General features: G+C 51.7%; 1 protein-coding gene across 25 annotated transcripts in view; it reads left to right on the top strand.

The window, feature by feature from the left end:
• The window catches only part of PPP6R3 (protein phosphatase 6 regulatory subunit 3), a 1,519,855-nt gene that overhangs the window by 680,488 nt on the left and 820,367 nt on the right, over positions 1–19,000 (top strand). The window lies entirely within an intron of this gene.

Raw genomic sequence — 19,000 nt, 5'->3', positions numbered from 1 at the left:
AGAGCTGTTGGTATTGCTCATGACATTATTCGTTTTTTTTTTTAAACATTTAAAGAAACGGCATTATTTACAATGTCAATAGCTTAATCACTCTCCAATGCGAAACCTATTGCATTTGCACCCACACACCGAGCCACCCACACACCGAGCCACCCACACACCGAGCCACCCACACACCGAGCCACCCACACACCGAGCCACCCACACAGCCACCCAGCCACACAGCCAGCCACACAGCCACCCACACAGCCACCCACCCACACAGCCAGCCACACAGCCACCCACCCACACAGCCAGCCACACAGCCACCCACCCACACAGCCAGCCACACAGCCACCCACCCACACAGCCACCCACCCACAGAGCCACCCACCCACAGAGCCACCCACCCACAGAGCCACCCACCCACAGAGCCACCCACCCACAGAGCCACCCACCCATACAGAGCCACTCACATATACAGAGCCACTCACATATACAGAGCCACTCACATATACAGAGCCACTCACATAGAGCAACCCACATATACAGAGCCACTCACATAGAGCAACCCACCCACACACAGAGCCACCACGCATAGAGCCACACACACACACACAGAGCCTCCCACACCTAAAAAGCGTCGCGCATCAGGCGAGGAGGCCCGACTGCTCACATCCTTCTGTGTACACAAACTGCTACGGTCACGGCTCCGTGAGCGGCGCGACTAAAACAGGTAACGCTGGCTCTGCGTTAGCGTGCACAAGGGGCGCGGTGGAAAGTTTGCCAAACGTGATGCGTCTGTAACTGGGCACCCTCTGAGTGCTGGCAGTATTGCGAAATGGCCTAAAACGCGTTCGAGATATTCCCGTGTAGAGAAAATAAAAAGAAACAAAATTACTCGGTACACTTTCCCAGTGGCAAGCTAAAACCCGCCTTCGTCCCTGCTCGAATGGAAGAGCAGTATCGAGCAGTTTGTTGAAAGTCACATTGCAGATGATCTGAAAACGGTCTCATGCGTGTCTGACATCAGCATAGTATTTAAATAACATGCACATAGTTAATAATAAAGTGTCAAGAACGTAAATACATACTGTAATGGCATAAAAGGTTCCAAATGTGCGTCCACGCTTTCACAAATGAAAGGCAACCACATCCCCAGTACATACAATACCCCATGTAAAATATATACAATATTCGGCACATGCTTAGAGACCACTTCAGATATTGTGCATACCCCAGGACCCCGCAGGAGCTCGCCGACTTGCTAACCATGTTTCTCCAAGGTCAAGCAGAAATGCCTCGGAGAAACGCAGAAAATGTTCGGATTGGGGGGGGGCCTGTTTTTCTTTCTCTCCTCTTCCCATTGGCTGGAATGTTTACATTCCAGGGGGAGAGAAAGAAAGTAAAAAATACGCCCGAATCCGAAAAAGACTGGGCTTAAACGGACAGACGCCCCTCTCCTCCAATGGCTGGCCTCCGTTTAGGAAGCCAGCCAATGGAGAAGAGGGGCGGGTTCAAGCCCTGTACTAAAAACATTAAATCTCGCAAGCGCAGCCTTCGCTAGCCGAGACCTAAAAAGGACACGGAGACTGCTAAATCCATGGGGCATTAGTCTCCATTCACACGTGGTTCCTTTCGCTGCTCCTTCTATAGAGGAGCATCCAAACACATCGGAGCAGACACTGCCTCTTCTCCCTACAAGAACACCACACAAACATCCCCCAACATGGGATATTTTAGAGGCGGACATAGGGGAAATAACAACAAAGGGAGAGGCTGAAGTAACAAACACTTGCACCTCCCCCACTAATAAGCAGTGACTTCCCTCAACTCCCTCCAGACCATTCCACCCCGGTCGGAGGGAGACTATCACAGTTCCTACCTGTCTGGACTTCCATCACCACAGGCCAGTGGGTAAGACAAATTATCCAGTACGGTTACTGCCTGGAACTTGCAGCAAACCCACCCACCATACCACCCAAACAACGTCCAATGTCCATAGAACATCTCACACTCTTAAAATAAGAGGTTCTTTCACTGCTTCAAAAGCAGGCAATATAACTAGTTCCTTTACAGCATCAAGGAACAGGGGTTTACTCGCTGTATTTCCTAATCCCCAAAAAGGACGGCACCCTAAGGACAAAACTAGACCTCAAACCCCTCAATCTCTACATACAGTCGGATCATTTTCACATGATCACTCTTCAACAAGTCCTCCCACTACTTCAACAAAACAACTTCCTTGCCACACTAGATCTCAAGGACGCCTACTTCCACATTCCCATACACACTGCTCACAGGAAATATCTCAGATTCATTGTGGACGGACAACACTATCAGTTCAAAGTCCTTCCATTCGGGGTGACCACTGCACCCAGGGTGTTCACATAGTGCCTTGCAGTAGTAGCAGCACACTTGAGAAGGCGACAAATCCATGTCTTTCCATTCCTCGAGGACATGCTGATAAAAGCCAAGTCATTCAACCAGTGTGTTAATCACTCTCATCAAACCATCTACCTGCTACACGACTTGGAATTCACAGTAAACTACACCAAGTCACATCTTCAGCCTTCCCACATACATCAGTATCTTGGGGCCACATTGGACACCTCCAGAGCTCTGGCATATCCCAATCCAGCCAGGATAACCAGTATACAAGCACTAATCACCAAATTTCAGCCACAGCATTCCCTCCCAGCAAGGGTATTCATGCAACTCATAGGAATGATGGCCTCTTGCATTTTTATCGTACCTCATGCAAGACTTCAGATGCGCCCTTTCCAGGAATGCCTGGCACGTCAGTGGAACCAAGCTCAAGGACAACTTACAGATCTGGTGTTGGACAGCCGCACACACAGCTCTCTGCAGTGGTGGAACACACAAAACCTTTCCAAATTGAGGCTGTTCCTAGATCCCGTTCCACACACAGTGCTAACAGCAGACACACCACTCACTGGCTGGGGAGCCCATCTCCTAAACCACACAATTCAAGACAAATGGACCACTCAACATAAAGTGTTCCACATCAATCACCTAGAATTATTGGCAATCTTTCTGGCATTACAATCATTCCAAGTACATCTATATCACAAGACTGTCCTAGTCCAGACGGACATGACAGCCATGTATTACATACAAAAACAAGGAGGCACACATTCCTTGCAGCTCTCTGAGCTGGCACAAAACATTTGGAGATGGGCCATTCCACAAAACATGTGGCAGAACATCTTCCAGGAGTTTACAATCAGATTGCGGATCTGCTAAGTCGACAGACACACGGATGGGAACTTCATCCGCAAGTTCTTCAACCATTTTTCCAAATGTGGGATCAACCAGACATAGATCTGTTCGCCACACACGCAAATGCAAAATGCCCAACCTTCGCCGCCAGGTTTCCACACCCGTTGTCCAAAGGCAATGTGATATGGATGAACTGGTCAGGCAGATTTGCATACGCTTTTCCGCCACTCCCACTAATTCCCCTAGTAGTTCGCAAGCTCAGGCAACAGTCTCTCAAGATGATTCTGGTAGCTCCCTCATGGGCACGGCAACCGTGGTTCACAACACTTCTGGAGTTTTCAGTAGTTCCACACCAAAAACTACATCTCTCCCCAACGTTGCTAACGTAGAACCATGGAGAAATAAGGCACCCCGATCCAGGTCAACTGAATCTAGTGATCTGGCTCCTAGAGTTCGGTTACCTTAACCGTCCACTGGACTGTATGAGCATCATTAAACAAGCCAGACGCCCTACTACTAGAGCGTGCTATGCAGCAAAATGGAAAAGATTTGTCATCTACTGCAATACCAATAACCTCGATCCGCTTGATGCTTCAATCCAGAACATCATTTGCTATTTGCTACATTTACAAAGGGGTAATCTAGCATATTCGTCCATAAGATTACACCTAGTGGCACTTGCTGTTTATTTACAGAACATACAACACTTGTCACTATTTAGAGTACCTGCAATTAAAGCCTTTATGGAGGGCCTTAAAAGGATAATTCCCTTCCAGACTTCCACCCTCTCCGGTGTGGAAACTAAACATTGTTCTTACCAGACTCATGGGTCTCCCATTTGAACCTCTACACAAATGTGAACTGCAGTTCCTCACATGGAAAGTAGATTTCCTTGTCGCAATTACCTCTCAGGAGAGTAAGTGCGATCCAATCTTTAACCATAAAAGAACCATTCTTATAAATACATCGTAGCAAGGAGGTTCTTAGAACAAATCCAAAATTCCTTCCCAAAGAAATCTCTGCTTTTCATCTTAACCAATCAGTTGAGTTACTGGTGTTTTTCCAAAACCCAGACTCTGTAGCAGAGAGCTCTTCACACACTGGATGTCAAAAGAGCCCTACTCTATTACATTGACAGGACTACACCCTTTAGAAAGACAAAACAACTGTTTGTAGCCTTCTCACCACCTCATAAAGGTAACCTCATCTCCAAAGCTGGGATCGCTAGGTGGGTAGTAAACTGCATCCAAATATGCTACCAGACCAGAAAGCTAAACGCACATTAACAGTTCCCCCTAGAGTGCACTCAACACGCAAACTAGGGGCTTCCATGACATTCTTAGGGAACATTCCGTTAGATGACATCTGTAAAGCAAAAACATGGTGAAGACCACACACCTTCACCAAACACTATTGTGTTGACGTGCAGGCTAAGCAACAGGCTTTCTGCAGGCCAAGCTGTTCTTAAAACACTTTTTCAAACCACTGCAACAGATAGAGGTGACCACCGGTAGGGGAGACACTGCTGTACAGTCTCTACACAGTGTAGAATCTGCAGCTCGTATGACTCGAACGGAAAATGCTACTTAGCAGTGTGCATCTGTTCTAGAGCTGCAGAGTTGTACACGAAGAACCCACCTCCCCTGAACCTGTATCTGTTCCAGTACTATCTTAATTGGATGCAGTCTCATGGACATCTCTTTATTCTTACTGACTCCATTTCCCATCATGGCGAAAAATAATCTGAGGATGGAGTCGATGCCCATGCGCACTATCATCCAAGGGCGGAGTTACCTAAGACTCTTCCAAGACAACAAAGTGCAAGCATCCAAGCCCAACACCAGATGGCGATCTATGCACAGTGTACAATTCTGCAGCTCTACATGCCAAGAACAGATGCATACTGGTAAGTAGCATTTTCTTTTTAGTTATTTTATTTTCTAGAACCAAGCAAGCCTGGCACAGGTAAGCAATAAATACTTTACAGTATTAATGCAGTTTGTAAATAGTTTGATTTGCAATTGTATATGCACTTTATTTTGATTTACAGTAGTTACTAACAATGCAATACTTTTGAGAATACAGTACATATACTTTGTATAGGCTTTTTAGTAGAATGTCATGTAGATTACTTTAGATTGCTTTTCTTACAGAGTGCAATATATCTGGATACTGCACTGGAACATTTCCTGTAAATAGCTAACTAAAAGCGTTTTTGTTATTAAGTTACAGTTTTAAAGGTTTTCAAAGATTTTCCAACTCCACACTTAGAAAATTTTCATAGAAAACAGTCAATGTTATCCTATGGAGGAAAATTGTGCTATTGGTTAGCTGGTAAGTACTTTGTTGTGGGAGTTGGTATTGGGGTTAGACTCAGAGGTCCCCCCAGGGTCAAGGATGCACTTTTGTTACACCCTCAGTGGCACTAGGGCGGCCGGGTGCGGAGTGCTGAGGCCCAATGTTTTCCAACGGGGGCTGGGGGGCCTCCGGTTGGTGGCTGCTGCCGAGCAGGCCACTGGGTTGTGGGAACAAAGCATCTGGATTTAAGCTTAGGGCAAGTGGGGGTTTGAGCCAGAACAAAAGATGCACCCTCAGCAACACAGGGGCGGCCGGGTGCAGAGTGCTGTTTTGGTGTCAGGAGCCCTTTAGCTTTCAATGGGGAGTCTTTGGTTTGCAAATACACTGCAGGCTCGGGGACGAAGGTCTTCTGGGTGCGACCACCACTTGGAGAGGTAAGTTGGGAAGCTAGGGCTTTATTAGGCATCGTCAGTTGGGCGACACAAGGCTGTGGGGCGTCAGGTGCAGGGGTGCCTTTTAGTGTCGGATCTTCTTACCAGTTCCTGGTCGCGGTTGTGGGGACCTTCCGGTTTGAGGCTGCAGGTGTCAGCTGGAGGCTCGAGGCAGGTCAGGGGTCACTGGATCTCTGGTCAAGATCGCCAGGGAGACCTCCTCTTAGTGTTGGGCCACTCTAACTCTGGCCATGGGCATCGGTTGCCGAGTGGTGCAGAGTCGCGGACTTTGGCGGACCTGGAGTCTGTTGAACAAATCCGGTTTTCACAGGAGACCGTCTTTTATGTTGGAAGCAGGGCAGGTCCTCTGGATTCCTGAGGCTGCTGGCTGCAGGACACACCGGCGTTTTGCTTCTGCTGGTTCGAGTTGGGGACAGGCCGGTAGGGCTGGGGCCAAGTCGGTGGGCGTCCTCCTGTTGGCTTCAGTACAGCTGTTAGGTTCTTCTCGTTTCTTTTATGAAGAATCAAAGTTCAGGCGTGCCCCAAGTACTAGATTTAGGGACGTTACAGGTAGGTAAAAGGTTGGGACCGATGGATTCCTTCTCTAGGGTGGGTACACCCCCTATTATGCCACCCTCCAGTGGGAAAGGGGCATAAGCCTTTGCCTGGTTGGCTGAGTCCCCTATCTGCAAGATGGCGGGGACTGAGAGTGTACTTCACCTCGCCTCCCCCACCTGTGGGGTGGAGTTGGCAGAGGTGGGCACACCTCTCATCCTTACTTGTTTTTCCCGGGGTTCTCTCTCCCAAAGTGGGGGTCAGGTCCAGTGGGGACGGTTTCTGAAAGAAGCAAGTAGCCTGGGGATGCTCACAAAGGCGGCGAGCCTTTGAAGCTTCCCCCTCATGGACCCTGACCGTCCTGGGGAGGAGGTGTGACACCTCGTCCCAGGATGTGCATTGTTTCAGGCCCCTGAGAGGAGTAGGCTCTCGACCCAGGGGTCCAGAAACGTCTAGTGGTGGCAGCTGAAAGGAGTCACTCAGCCTGGACACTAGTGGTAGGTCGTTTTTCAGGGGGCATCTCTAAGATGACCTCTGTGTGCATTTTTCATTAAATCCCACACTGGCAACAGTGCGGGTTTAAGGTGCTGAGAAGTTTGATACCAAACTTCTCAGTTTTCTGTTAATCTGTTTTTGTAAATCCCGATTTGTAAAGCGCGAACTACTCACCCTTACGGCGATGGGGGCCGTTGTGGAAAGTAAGTGAGCTATTGCCCAGAGTCACATGGTGCTGAGCTGAGCTGCCTCCGGAGCCGGGGATCGAACCGTGAGCCCTGTGCTCTGAAGTAGGGCTGCCCTGGCCGCTGCACCACACCTATCCACCTGTGTAGCCATTATAGTGCTGTGGAGTTCGTAATGACAGACTCCCAGCACCATATGCTCTTAATGGCAGCACTGCACTTACAATGTCTAAGAATGGTCTTAGACACTGTAGGGATACAGGGCTCATGCACCTGTGCCCTCACCACTGCCATTTCTGACAATGGATAACTGTGCAGGCTCCTTACCGTAGAATACTCCCAAGGCACAAGACTGGATCCAGAAACCTTTTCTGTACGTCATTGATTCCGCGTGCCACAAGGTGATGGCATTTGGCTATGTGTTTCCTCCCTACCACCCCAAAAGTGACTTAGTGGAGTCGCTTATAAGCAGCACCTCTATTATTATTATTATTATTATTATTAGTGAGTTTTATAATGCGCCCGGTTACCCTTGGGCATCCCCGCGCTCATCCAGAAAGAAACGCCATGACATGAGGCACCGGTATTAAGCAGGAAACAAGTGAGTTTTTAACAACTTGCGGAAGCGGAGGAAATTTGATTCCAAGCGTAAGTGCAGTGGAAGGGAATTCCACAGAATGGCCACATTGATGGAAAACCTTCTACCCCCGGTTCTTGCCTTCCTAACTCTCATGACCTGCAGCAGATGTTGATGCTCTGAACGAAGGGAACGAGAGGTCTTATAAGGTTGCACCATATCCCGAAGGATAGGAGGGCCTTTCCCCTGCAAGATGTTATGGGCCATGCAGAGTGCCTTAAATTTCACCCTCTCCCTAACGGGAAGCCAGTGCAGCGCCTTCAGCGCAGGACGAGCAGACTGACGCCTGGGGAGATCCATCAGGAGCCTGGCGGCCGCGTTCTGCACTTGCTGTAATTTATTTAGGGTGGACTCTGGGGCCCCCAGAAACAGCGCATTACTGAAGTCCAGCCGGGAGATAAGTCCCTGAACAAGTAACCTCCTAGAAACCACAGGGAGGAGAAGTAAAATCTTACGGGCTGAACGGAGCAGACCAAAACACACGCCTGCAGTCTTTTTAGCGTGAGTCTTAAAGGTAAGGTCCTGCTCCAACCACACCCCCAGACTCTTGATCTCCTGTTTGGGGGTGGGAGCCGCTCCCAGGCAACTAGGCCAGCTACTCGGAGACAGGGTAGGAGGGGAGTTTCCCAATATCATCAGTTCCGTTTTGGAGCCGTTAAGCTTGAGTGCTGAGCTACACATCCACTTGAAGATCTTATCCAAGCAGGTGTGCAGCTGATCGGGATGGTAAGACGACTGGGGGAGGCCTACCACCAGCTGGGTATCATCAGCATAGCTGATAATCTTGATACCTAGGGGCAGTATCTCATTCTCCAGGGGAGCCATATAAATGTTAAATAAGGTGGGGCTCAGCGATGAGCCCTGTGGCACACCACACTGGAGAGAAACCGATGAAGATTTCGTATGGCCTTCCCACACCTCAAACGTTCGGCCAGCCAAAAAGGAAGAGAACCACTTCAGGGCCAGCCCGGAGACCCCCACCCCCGACAGTCGTTGGAGAAGCACTTGATGATCCACAGTGTCAAATGCCGCACTGAGGTCAAGGAGGATCACTGCCACTGATCCCCCTGTGTCCAGAATGCTCCTGGCATTCTCCACGACTGCCAACAGGGCAGTATCGGTCCCCTGACCGGGACGAAAGCCCGTTTGGGAATCACCCAAAAGGGAGTTGGACTCCAGGAAGCCCGAGAGGCGCCGATTGACCAACTTCTCCGCTACCTTGCTAAAGCCGGGGAGCAGAGAGATAGACCTAAAGCTGGCAAGGTCAGCGGGGTCCAAGTTAGGCTTCTTTAAGAGAGCCTTGACAACCGCTCCCTTCCAGCTTGGGGGCACTATTCCTTGGGCGAAGGATAAATTTATCAAATCCGTCACTGGACCACCGATGATAGAGGCCACCTGCTTAAGATATTTCAGTGGTGCAGGGTCTTTGGCGAACCACTTTTCATGGTCGTCAAAACTGTGAGAACTTCTTCCTCAGTGACCGATCCAAAGGAGGCCAACTCCGCTGTCCGCGCCCTGGGCAGAAACTCCAACTTACCATCAGAGGAAGTCTCCTCGTCTAACCGAGGGAGTGATGAAAGGATGTTATCTATTTTAGTTTTAAAGAAGGAGGCAAGTTTGGAGCATTTCCCAAGAGGGTCAGCATGGAGGACTGGAGGTTCAGGGGCTTTTAGAAGTTCCTTGATAACCCTAAATGATTCTTTTGAGGAGTTGGCCGCCGAGCCTATTCTCTCCTCAAAGAATACAGATTTAGCCACCCGAATGGCGGATTTATAAGTGCTTAAAGCCGCCCGGTATTCTCTCCGGATTGCTTCGCTCCAATCTTTCCTCCAAGATCGTTCCAATCTCTTGCAGCCCCTTCTCAAAGTTCTCAACTCTGATGTATACCAGGGCGCCGATCCCACTCTTTTACCCATAGAGAGTTGTTTCTTCTTAGGGAGGAGAGCATCAAGCGAGTTGGTCAGCCAGATATTTAGCCTCTCATCGGCGACTAACAGATTAGACCCAAGGGAAGGCCGGGACGCCTCCAAATGGGCCGCCCAGGTATCCACTGAGAGTCTCGACCAAGCTCTTTCCACCGTGTATACCCTGGGAGCCGATATGACTGGAACATCAAACTGCCACTGGGCAGGCACCATAAAATGATCCGTCCAAGGCAAGGCCAGCGCTGGAAAAGCCTTGAGGCAGACCGAGTTCGAAAATATGGGATCCAACAAATGGCCCTTCCTGTGTGTGGCACCGGAATTAGCCAAGTTAATCCCCAAGGCTTGAAGATCACTTTGTAGGTCTACTCCCAAGGAGTTGTGAGAATCATCAAAGTGGATGTTAAAATCACCCAGGGCGATAAAATTGCCAGTGGAAGAGGCAAGAAGCGCCGCTGATTCAAAAAAGAATTAGAGAAATTTCCCATGGGCCCAGGGGGACGATAAATCAGAAGGCCTGTCAACGACGCCGTGGGTGACAGTCGAAGAGAGAACTGACAACTCTCGCAGTCACTCATCCCTCCGTCCTGCACCTTACAGACTAACGAATCACTATAAAGGATAGCAAGCCCTCCTCCCCTCCCCACAGGCCTATCCAGATGAGCCATTAGAAAACCGGAAGGGAGAGCTCTGACTATGTCAGGACCCGAACAGGAAGAGATCCAGGTCTTGGTTAAAAATAGCACATCCAACTTATGGTCCAATACCAGGGAATTAATTTCTGTGGCATGACTAGGTACAGACCGGCAATTCAGCAAAGCTATAGAAAGCACAGAATTATCAACGGACATACACCGACCCCCACTACATGTCCCACAAGGCAGGAACGGTAGATCGCCCTCATAGACATACCTACAGGGTACGGGATTCGTGAGCCGCCAGGACAAAAGTTCTTCCCTACTATACCCAATACGAGTGTGGCCCGGTTCCCCAGGAGCGGGCATAGCAGCCAGCCCTGAGCACTGACATGGTTTTCTTACTTTCTGTGCATTCCGAAATGGATCTGCAGCTCCACCTCTAATTTTGTTGTTTTTTTCTATTTCAAAACTATTTCATCATTGTGTTAGGGATCTATATCCCCACCCAGAACTACAGGTTTCAAACCATGACATCACTGCAGAAAGCAGATGCCTGTCAGACTATAAGAAATGTCTACGGTGTCTAGGCTCATGCCGTGACTTTAAGACGTTTGATAATTGCGCCCTCATGCACCTGAAGGCGATCTGAGACTAGGAGGCAAAGCTGTGTTTTGCCAAACACAATAAGGTTTTACAGCCTTCACATAGGTCCCACTGCAGGTCCAAGGCACTGACCTAGTTCCAATTGTGAGACCGGCCTCTTGACTGCTCATCTTCATGCTTGAAGCCCTCTGGTAGGTTCAAGTGCATGCATAAGAAAGCAAAGTAGGACTCCACCTCATCCTACCACTCTGACTCCAAAGAGAAGGGGCAAGGGCATCACAATATGAGTAGCACCCTTTTAAGTTCTCAGCCCATGGAAGAAGTTTGACAGTTGCTCCTGACTGGCCCCGAATTTCCCACGCTGTCATAGACCCTGCAGCAGACTATCTTTTCAAAGAGGCCATGCTGCAAATATTCAGTGTGCTGCTAGGTCTTTCTGGTGCGCCTTCGGACTACACAGAACCGCAGTGGTCCACAGTCTGGTGCTTTATGGCCAGCGAGATCTTCTTTGGCTCAGACTTTAGGAAATGGACAAATATGCCATTTTCGCAGCTCTTGATACTACTGATTGCCTGGGGAGGGCAACCAGACCTAGTAGTGTACTTTTTCGCCATGTGTTTATGCATTCCTCAGGATTGTTATCAAGAGTTACAGCTTTTTCTCTCCGTAAGTGTTGAGAGGATTCCAAATTCTTTAAGAGGAGGGGGTTGTTGCTCTTGCTATTTCCTCGTTTAGCAGGAGGAGTGGGCTACAGGCATAATCTGAAAGAAACACATTAGTTAGATTCCTCACCTTAGAATATCCCCAGGCGTCAGATTGGATCCGGAAGATTTTTCGTCAGCAATACCCTTTGCGCGTCGCTAGGCGTCGTCTGCGGCTCCACGTCCGTCGTCGGCGTCGTGCGCCGGAATGACGTAGTCGGAGTACTTAGACGCCGCCCTCGCGCGCTGACGTCAGTTCTTCTTTTTTCCGCGCCAGTAAGCGCCGATCCGGGAGAGCTACCCCTTTAGTCAATTTTTGACTAACTTTTTCGACTTTTTGGTCACTTCTCGACTGGTGCCGGTAGGATGCCTGGTTTCAAGGCCTGCGACGACTGTCACCGACTGATGTCGTTGACGATCATCACCGCCGGTGCCTGTACTGCTTGGGCCTCGACCACGACGCGGCGTCGTGCTCCGATTGTATGGCCCTGACCTCAAAGCTAGGCGGGAGCGGTCCCGCAAGCTTCTCGAGCTTCGCCACTCGGCTCCGCGCCGCTCTCAATCCCGGTCCAGGAGGAGGTCCAAGGATCGGTCGCGGAGCCGCACTCGACATCGTCACTCGTCTGGCTCGAAGTCTTCGGGTAAGTCGAGGCACTCCAAGAAGTCCAAGAGGCGACACCGCTCTTCGGACTCCCCTCGCCGGTCGCGCGACTCTGCCGAGGGTCCGGGTGGTTCCACCCCCGCGGCTCCGCAGGAGCCGCGCAAGTCCCCATACCTGACGGTCCCTGGGACTGACGCGACGCCGGCGCAGGTCAGTGCCTTCCTCTCGGCCATGAGGAGCCTGGCCCCGCTGTCGACGCCCGCTGGCGCGCCTTCGGGCCCCGCGGACTCGACTGGGCGACCTCGCGTGCCGGAGGCTCCGGCGCCGTTGGAGGCTCCGGCCCCGACGCCGCAGGTCCCTGAGGGGCCCGAGCCTGGGCCCCCGTCGACGCCGGTCGACCTAGTTACGCCTCCTCCGCCGGCGCCGACACAGATACCACCGCCGGCTCCGGTCGACGTCGATCCCCGGTTCAGCCCCTGTCCGGTCCCGATGCTGATGCGGCGCCGCATCTGACGCCGCTAGAGACACACATTGTCTATCGACCGGCTCCGATCATTCCTCCTGTTTACCAGGAATCGGATGACGGGGGCGAATGGGAGGGGTCTGACGACCCTATGGCCCTTCAGGGCCAACTTGCACAGGACTGGGCAGATGAACTGGGGGAGGCCAGTGGTTTGGATACTTCACCGGACACTGGATTCATCTCTCCTCCGACTGTGGCTTCGGAGGAGGGTGCAGCTTTTTCTGTGGTGCTGCGCAAGGCGGCCGAAGCCCTTGGGCTTGAGCTGCCTGCCGTGGCTGTGAGGACTAACATCCTCACTGAGGTGCTTCAGTCTGCCGCATGCTCCACTGAGCCTCTGCTGCAATTCAATGAGGCCCTCACTGACGTTCTGCAGGGCACCTGGTCCAAGCCCTCCACAGTCCCTCCTGTGGATAGGAACGTTGCCAGGCGCCACCGCCCTGCTCCGGGCGACCCCAGTTTTCTGTCCCAACACCCCACTCCCGAGAGTCTGGTTATCCAGGCCTCTACCTCCCAATCCTCCTTCCCGTCCGCTCCTCCGGACCGGGATTCCAAGAGACTGGAACAGTTTGGTAAGAAGCTGTTCTCCTCGCTCAGTTTGGGCCTGCGGTCTTTGAACACCGCCTGTCTCTTGGACCGTTATTCCCACTCTCTGTGGGATGCAGTGGAGGACGTGCTGCCACTGTGCCCGGAGGAGGCCCGGGCGCGGCTTTCCTCGGCTCTGGCCGATGGGAGAGATGCAGCGCGCCATGCAATCCGATGTGGACTCGACACTACGGACTCGCTGGGTAGGGCGATTTCTACCACGGTGGCGCTTCGACGTCACGCCTGGCTGCGGTCCATGGCCTTTTCAGGGGATGTCCAGAGCACCCTCATGGACATGCCTTTTGATGGCGCTCGCCTTTTTGGTGAGAAAGCGGACAGTGCGCTGGCTCGCTTCAAGGACTCCCGGGCTACGGCCACGTCCTTGGGCCTCTCGGCCCCGCGGCCACAAACTTCCGCTTTTCGCTCCTTTCGTGGCCAAGGAAGGTGCACCTCATCACGTCCGCCTAGCCACCGGCCTCAGAACCAGCCTGCACGCGGTCGCGGACGTGGTTTCCGCCGAGGCGGTACTGGAGGACGACTCGCTCAGTCCACATCCACCCCGGCAGCATCCGCCTCAAAGCCTTCCTAGTCCGAGCTTTCAGGCCCAGGCCGGGTTCGCCATCACCTGCTCCACTGGCGTACCATTACTTCGGACAGGTGGGTGCTGCAAATCGTCCGAAGGGGCTACTCCCTCCCCTTCGAGACGACCCCTCCAGCCATGCCACCGCAGCACCAGCGTATCTTGGGGGATCATTTGAATCTTCTACACGAGGAAGTTTCTGCCCTCTTGGCCAAGGAGGCCGTCGAGCGCGTTCCGAGCCCAGAAGTAGGTCGTGGTTGTTATTCCCACTACTTTCTGGTTCCCAAGAAGGGCAAAGGGGGCCTACGCCCTATCTTGGACCTCCGAAACGTCAATACCTTCCTCCGGAAGGAACGGTTCAAGATGTTGACTTTGGCTCAGGTTCTAGCTGCCCTCGACCCTGGAGACTGGATGGTAGTGTTGGACCTGCAGGACGCATATTTCCACATCCCCGTCCTGCCGGCCCACCGGCGTTACCTGCGGTTCACGGTGGGTCAGGAGCACTTTCAGTTCACCGTGCTCCCCTTCGGCCTTACCAGTGCCCCTCGGGTGTTCACAGAAGTGATGGCGGTGGTCGCAGCTCATCTGCGCAGATCAGGGGTTCCAGTCTTCCCCTATCTCGACGACTGGTTGTTGAAGGCGGGCTCGCCCCAGGCAGTCGTCTCCCACCTCCAGACTACGGCGGATCTCCTGCATTTGCTGGGGTTTTCCATCAACGTGCAAAAGTCACACCTGAGCCCCTCTCAGAAGCTCCTTTTCATCGGAGCGGCTCTCGATTCGGTGCAGTTACGGGTTCATCCCCCGGAACAGCGGGTCCGGGATATACAGGCCCTGATTCACATCGTTCGGCCTCTATCCTGGGTTTCGGTCAGGCTAGTGTTGTGGCTTCTGGGGCTGATGGCCTCCTGCATCCTACTAGTGCATCACGCCAGGCGGCGCATGCGGGCTCTGCAGTGGGACCTGAAGTTTCAGTGGGCCCAGCATCACGGCAACCTGTCCGACCATGTCTTGATCTCGGAGGGCACTGCACAGCAGTTGCAGTGGTGGTTCACGGACCGCGATTGGGTCACGGGCAAGAGCCTCTCCCTACCCCTACCGGAGCATGTCGTCGTGACGGATGCGTCCCTCCTGGGATGGGGTGGCCATATGGGAGAGGCGGAGATCAGAGGCCTCTGGTCTCCGGCGGAGTCTCGCCTCCACATCAACTTGTTGGAGCTGAGAGCGATCTGACTTGCACTGAAAGCCTTCCTTCCCTCTGTCCGGGGAAGTGTCGTGCAGGTGTTCACGGACAACACCACCGCCATGTGGTATTGCAACAAACAGGGCGGGGTGGGGTCGTGGACCCTTTGTCAGGAGGCTCTGCGCCTCTGGACATGGCTGGAACACCAGGGCATCACCCTGGTGGTTCAACATCTGGCGGGCTCTCTGAACGCCAGAGCAGACGAACTCAGCTGCCGGTGCATGATGGATCACGAATGGCGTCTGAACTCCGAGGTGGCGCAAGGTCTCTTTCAGCAGTGGGGAGAGCCTTGGTTAGATCTATTCGCCACCGACGAGAACGCGCAATGTCAGCAGTTCTGCGCGTTGGAATTTCCAAGGCGGCACTCGCTCGGCGACGCTTTTCGTCGCGAGTGGAGTTGCGGTCTGTTGTACGCCTTTCCGCCTATACCACTTCTGCCCAGAGTGCTGAAGAAGATCAGGCGCGACCGGGCCCAAGTCATCTTGGTGGCTCCGGATTGGGCTCGAAGGTACTGGTACCCTGAGATACTCAGTATGTTGACCGATCCTCCGATACATCTGCCCCTTCGGGAGGATCTTCTGTCGCAGCAGCAGGGGACGGTCCTCCACCCGAACCTGTCCAGCCTCCACCTCCATGCGTGGAGATTGAGCGGCGGCAGTTGATGCCATTTGACTTGCCTCCTGAAGTCTGTGATATCCTTCTGGCAGCCAGGTGTCCCTCCACAAAGAAGGTATACGCCTGCCGGTGGAACAAATTTGTGGCATGGTGCACAGCAAAGGCTGTGGATCCCCTTTCCGCCCCTCTTTCTGAGGTTCTCCTCTTTCTTCTTTCCTTGGCCCGGCAGGGCTCTGCCCTGGGCACCTTGAAAGGTTATCTTGCTGCCCTCTCTGCCTTCTTACGGCTTCCTGATCAGCCCTCTCTTTTCAAGTCCCCTGTAGTGTCACGCTTTCTTAAAGGCATTACTCACACGTTCCCTCCTGTCCCTTTCGTAATGCCTCAGTGGGACTTGAATCGTGTCTTAACATTCCTGATGTGCGCTCCCTTTGAGCCTCTTCACAATTGTCCTCTTAGTCTTCTAACTCTTAAGACTGCTTTCCTGGTAGCCATCACCTCGGCTAGACGGGTGAGTGAGCTCCAGGCTCTATCGTCCAAGCCTCCTTTTCTATCTGTTCATCCGGACAAGGTTGTCCTTCGGCCTCGTCCCTCCTTTCTTCCGAAAGTGGTGACCCCCTTTCATCTTGGGCAATCTGTCACCTTGCCCACCTTCTTTCCGCCTCCGCATCCTTCCAAAGAGGAAGAGCGGCTCCACCGTCTGGACCCAAAACGTGCGCTCTCCTTTTATTTGGACCGCACAAAACAGTTCCGGGTGGACGACCAGCTTTTCGTTGGCTACGTGGGTGCAAAGAAGGGAAAAGCTGTGCACAAACGGACCATCTCCCGGTGGGTCGTTTTGTGTATAAAAATCTGTTATTCCTTGGCGAAAAAGGACCCTCCTGTTGGGCTGCGAGCCCATTCTACTCTGGCCACAGCGGCTACTACTGCTTTGGGACGGGGAGTCCCTTTGCAGGACATCTGTCATGCGGCGACGTGGGCTTAGCTGCACACGTTTGCCAGGCACTATTGCCTAGACAGCCAAGTCCGGAGGGATGGCTTCTTTGGCCGTTCTGTCCTCCAGGACTTTCTGGTGTGATCTTGGTTCGCAGACCCACCAGCGGGGTTGGTATTGCTTGGGTATCTTTCTAAGGTGAGGAATCTAACTAACGTGTTTCTTTCAGATGAACAAGTTACTTACCTTCGGTAACGATGTATCTGTAAGAAACATTAGTTAGATTCCTCACCGACCCACCCATCCTCCCCGTTCTGCGAACTGACATCTAGGGTTAAGGCTATCCCTTTCAGGGCCCTAGAATTTTTTGGCACCAGTGTCGGTCTCTTGCATGGCTCTGCGTTCCTGGCGCGGAAAGCTATGTACAAGAACTGACGTCAGCGCGCGAGGGCGGCGTCTAAGTACTCCGACGTCGTTCCGGCGCACGACGCCGACGACGGACGCTGAGCCGCAGACGACGCCTAGCGATGCAAGGGGTATTGCTGACGAAAAATCTTCCGGATCCAGTCTGACGCCTGGGGATATTCTAAGGTGAGGAATCTAACTAATGTTTCTTACAGATACATCGTTACCGAAGGTAAGTAACTTGTTCTTCTGGACCTCTGGCCTCTCAATTCCTTCTTCTGAAAGGACATTCAGAATGCTTACTCTGACTCAGATCCTGTGTGCTCTGGACCTGGGCGATGGTGTGTTTATTCAGATGCCTGTCTTGCAGTCTCACACATGTTCTCTGTGGTTTATGGAAGGCCAAAGGGCATTGCCAGTTTGAGCCTTAGCAGCACCTCTCTGGTATTCATGGAAGTGATGGTGGTGGTTGGAGCCCATCTTCAGCGGTTAGGGACACATGTATTCCCAATCCCACTCGCTGTCCGCGTTTGTCATTTGCTTTTGTCAGTGTCCTTCGTAAATGCTGGTGTCTAATTCATAAAGAGGCTTGTTAGTCCCTCCTTAGTACCGCCTTGTCTTCATCTATCACCTCCAATGGTGGCTGGCCCCTTTACTTCGGTCGTTACATGGTTTGTCTTTTTTAGTCTGTGAGCACTATTTTATTTATTGAGTTTCACTTGCTGCAGGCATGACGTGCTTCACCTACGTCCAGCGCGCTATGCCTGCTTTCTGTTTTGAAGCAGCTGGGACAATGCCACCTGCTTCTTTGGAATGCAATAGGCCTCGCTTTTAAATGCGAGACCTATTGCATTGCAAATATTTGTTTTTAAAGTGGTTTGAGAAGAGTCGGGTTAGGCGTGCCAGTCTCTGCCTCAGCCACTGACGTGCAGAGTCATTTTCGTGGATGCTGTATTTGGGGGGGGGGTCAGGCACGAGAGGTCAATTTCAAAGGTACTCTGGCGACTGCTGGTGAGTTTCCCGGAAATGGTCATGCTTATGGTGGGATTGCCTCACACCCATGGTGGCAAACATTCAGCTGCACAATTCTCAAGTACTGAACTTCAGTGGCCACTTGCTAGGGTAACTTGACGCCCAGTATGTGAGTTTTTCAGGGCCCGGGTGCAGAAATTTACATGCAGGGGCCAGTGTCCCAGAATCCAGTTTTTGAAATTGCCAGTTTCCTGTTTCGAGTCTGGGTCTCAGACCGGGGGAGCAGCAGGTCTAATGCAGCGTTCCATTTCTTGTTACACTATATGCAGACTAAGGTTGCATGGGTCATGTTTCCTGACTTGGTATGTTTAGAACCTGACCCCATGAGGGGCCATGTTCATAGCTGCTGAATTTGGAAAACTGTGATGGATAAGACTACCTGCCACGTACTGCAGATGGGCATTTTTCTCTATTTAAGTAATGGTTGCTTACATTGCTGATGGCCTTGTTTAAAAGGTGTGTTGTGTGCATAAGTGTGTGTGGTTTTCACATACATTTACTGATTTATTTCATACAAGGACATGCCCAACTCACACTACAGGCAGCCATCTGGTATGTATAAATCATTCTAATACAGTATCGTAACATATGGCTATATGTACAACTTTTTTGATCCAGATGGCGCATACGAATGCTGCATCTGTAATTACATCTGTAATGACATAAATTAATGAAACGTTGGCATATCAATGCCACTAATTTAATATTTGCAGTACACCGAGAGTCAGATCTGCAGAACATTTCCGCATTTAGGTTTTGTGTGTCAGTTTAATTTTATTCTAGGTTTGGGAGCTGCGGCGCATG

Source organism: Triturus cristatus, chromosome 3_1 (genome assembly GCF_964204655.1).
Source record: "Triturus cristatus chromosome 3_1, aTriCri1.1, whole genome shotgun sequence".
Taxonomy (NCBI): Eukaryota; Metazoa; Chordata; class Amphibia; order Caudata; family Salamandridae; genus Triturus; species Triturus cristatus.
Note: the sequence above shows the minus strand (reverse complement) of the source record. Positions and strands in the feature narration are given on the sequence as shown.